The sequence below is a fragment of the Tigriopus californicus genome, chromosome 9, assembly GCF_007210705.1.
Source record: "Tigriopus californicus strain San Diego chromosome 9, Tcal_SD_v2.1, whole genome shotgun sequence".
Classification (NCBI taxonomy): domain Eukaryota; kingdom Metazoa; phylum Arthropoda; class Copepoda; order Harpacticoida; family Harpacticidae; genus Tigriopus; species Tigriopus californicus.
Genome location: NC_081448.1, coordinates 7,561,313 through 7,564,895, shown reverse-complemented (window position 1 = coordinate 7,564,895; position 3,583 = coordinate 7,561,313). Strand labels below are relative to the sequence as shown.

The 3,583-nt window shown below is 46.7% G+C and overlaps 1 long non-coding RNA gene across 1 annotated transcript; it reads right to left on the bottom strand.

The window, feature by feature from the left end:
• Positions 1-1,326: 1,326 nt before the first annotated feature.
• Positions 1,327-3,397, bottom strand: LOC131886669 (uncharacterized). Its single transcript, XR_009373940.1, has 3 exons — positions 2,487-3,397; positions 1,706-2,414; positions 1,327-1,629 (listed from the first exon to the last, which is right to left on the bottom strand). It is a non-coding gene; the product is annotated as an uncharacterized LOC131886669 (long non-coding RNA).
• Positions 3,398-3,583: the final 186 nt, after the last annotated feature.

Below are 3,583 nucleotides of genomic sequence, written 5' to 3'. Positions count from 1 at the left end.
TAGACTCGACTCGCTAGACACTTTTCACAATTGCAGTGCTGGCGGTGCTAAACCCATAACCTGTTGGAAATTGAGCTATCTAGCTAGGAGGGCAAGTTGGTGTGACAGAGAGAGTTGGAGAACTGTTGTTTTATTCGACAAACGCATGGTTTTTATAATTGACTAGAGTGATGACTAGATGCGAGTAAGAGCATAAAGTGCAAATCCCAACACTATCCCCCTGCTACGTTACTTCCATTGGCCTTCCACAGGGGGATCCACTATCGCCAATTCTTTTCAATCTTAACGTACCCGACCTGCCTGAAGTCCTCACACACCAAGGCCCCACCATCAACCATTTTCCCGTTCAATATATTCAATATGCAGACGACCTGGTTCTCTTGGCCTTGTCAGCCGTGGAATTGCAAAATACCATCAATGCACTCAACGGTTATTGCCAAGAGAACGGCCTTCAAATCAACACCATTAAGACGAAGGCCATGGTTTTCCATAAAGGTCGTCTGCGTCCCAACTCCTTCCATATTAACAATAGTCCGATTGAAATCGTCCATAGTTTTAACTATGTTGGTTTCACCTTCTCCACCCAACTCTCATTCACCAATCACCTCAAATCCACAATAACTAAGGCCAGGGCTAGGATCGGATACATATGCAATAGACTTCCCAAGAAGAATCTTCCCCTCCCAATAGTCCTTCAACTCTTCCGGATCTACGTCACCCCAATCTTTCTCTACGGCCTACACCTTTAGCTTCCCAACTCCGCCCAATCCGCCCTCAAATCCACCGATGCCACCTACACCAAGTTCCTCAAGCAATACCTCTGCGTGCCCCAATATGTCAAAAATGCATGGACACATTTTCTATGTGAAAAGGAGCCCCTCACCATTGGGCTGGCAAGGTTAGTGTCCAACAGTGTTGGGAACCTGGCCTTTCCGGAGGTGATGTCCGGACACAAGTTATCATTTCCGGTCAAGGACTTGCTAACACCTTATCGTCCTTGCCCGACATCCCTTCGGAGTATTGGCAGTCACGCACCTTTGTTCGACTCCCAGCCAAATGCCATCAGTGACGGGAGTTGACAAAGGATCTGTTCAATCTGGCCCATCCATTCTATTGCTATAACAAGACTTTTATCACTCACCTCTACCTACCTTTCTTTGTACTATCTGTAATTCACCTCTTACCTTTTTTCATGTGCATTGAACCAATTTTAGTCATACTCACTGCGATATCACTTTCTAGTCAACTATTTTATTGCCTTTACCTACATGACATTTTTCTTGTTTTATCAACAAGAGAGAGATTAAGCAAAATACTGGTTGTCGACGGTCGTCTGCATAACATTTTTGGAACTTCAAAGACCGATCTTTCAGTGAATGAGAATCATCAGCCCCGTGACATCACTGAGGTGGTGAGCGAAGATTTGGACGATTCATATTTGAGTCTCCAAGCTTGCAAAGCCCCTGGGATAGTTGGTCCTGACTTCCCTTGTCCCATGGTCTCCTCTGTCCAAAATGATGTTGGTCCAGTGGTTGACCCGTCCTCGCCATTGCTCATTTGGCCTTTGAACAAGAGAGAAGAATGTTCCCTCCAGTATGGATTATTCTTTTGTTGAAGCTAAGCTCAAATCTATTTAAGAGAAGCTCTGATGATTCGTGCCTCAAGCCAATGCCTGGACCTATAGTTGGTGATCCTAAGTCATTACCTTAAAGGAAGATGGGAGACTGCTCGCCGGACAGTACCTGTGTGGAAGAAAAAAAGGAAGTAAGGCGATCCATGTCTTATATCGCCCCGTTGGACTAACGAGCTGCCTTAGGAAGCTTGTTGAGACAGGTGCATGCAAACAACTCCAGGACAATATTGAAAAGAGAGGCATTATTCCAGATAGGCACCATGGCTTCCAACCCGGAAGGAGAACAAGCATTGCTCTAATGGAGGTGAATGAGTGGGTGAAGCAAGCACTCTCAGAGAAGAAGAAGGTCATGATAGTGCCACTGGACGCAAGTACAGCTTTTGACCAAAAATGTTTTCAAGTCCGTAGGTTCAAACGTGAGCCTGAGAGGTCCGCTGGCTTGACTGGATAAGCGTTTGAGGGCGTCTTGGACCATATCGGGGTGAAAAAGCTCCACTGTGGCTTGACCATGTAGGGCTTGGGTCCAAGTATCTAGAACAGAGTAGATGTTATGAGTGGCTTGTGTGATTGCATATTGGGCTAAAGAGATCAGAGCCTCTTTTTGGAGGACGCTTCTAAGTTCAGGCTGTTGCTTGTCGACTTGTTGATGGAACCACACGTCCTGCTTGACCAGCTGGGTTAGGGTGGCGTTCGGATGGGCAAGCTTTTGGCTGTTGCCCTTCATTTGCCAAACTGGGGCATCCACATAGTGCAGGGTGCTGTCGCGTTCTTTCCAATACGCCTAGAAAACTGGTGGTTGCTGAACAGGGCTCATAAGGCGCCTCCAAGTGCGGTAAGACGGCCAGCTACTCACACAGCAGATCGTTTTGGGCAATTTGGGGTTTGTGTTAGCAGGCGTATTTCGTTGATTCGATGCAGTGCTTAGCCGATATTTGGTCGTCAGGGCTCTTGGTATCTCTGAGATATTGGATGGTATTGCGGATTTGTGCAAGTTTGTTATCGATGGGTGCAGGTCGAGTCGGCTTATGATCAGGAAGGTGGTGGTGTCAGTAGCTACTTTGCCGATGGATTAAAATAGGGCAGGTTCTGTGCGAATCTTGGGTTCTTTGCTGATCTCGGGTAAGGCCTGGTGTGTTAGGATGGGGTTGAGGATGAGGTGGAATTGGGTCCAACAGATGATTTATATTTCCGGTCTGCAAGACGAGGAAAAATAAGTATGAATCACCATGGCTGGTTAACTGGATGGCGATGTCTTGGAGTTCTCTTAACTCGGGAGCTCCTAGGTCGACATTTTCGTCAGTATGCTTCTCTTGCGAATCAGCTGTTTAGCTTGAAGTACCTCAGTTAGGGTTCTCGACTTAAGCAAAAAAGAGGCATTGCCGAGCAATCAAAGATCAAGAACGAGTCTTGAAGCAACCCTGTCTTCAAACCCTAGAAAGGCAGGGTCACGTTTCAACACTTGGTTAAGCATTTTTGATTTTTACTTATGTACCCTCTTTTGCTAAGGACGGGAGCCCTAACTAAGGTCCTTTGAGTTAAGAAGTTGCTTTTCCGGTTCAGTACACAAGAGTTGAAGGGTTAAGCCGAGCTCTAGTATTACTCCGGTGCCTCAGATGTTTCACTAGATCAGGTCCAGCCAGTACGAGGGTTTGGTAACACGGGCTGTCCAGATAAAGACAAACTCGTCGGCGGCAGGGCGTGGTCTGCCAAATGGCGAACATAATAGAAACATTAGCACGGTAGCCTGTAGTGTGGTGTATAATGGGTGACTGTGTAGGCTTGGGGAAAGTTACGGTCCAAAGGTTTGAAGTGTGGGTTAGCCTTTCTTGTGTTTTGTTGTTTGGGATTCTGGAGGTTTTATGGCTTCCTGGTGTTGGTTGATCCTTCGCATCGCGATCCTCATTCCGTTTTGGGGGATTGTTGATTTGGTTTGGGGCTGTGGCGAGTTCG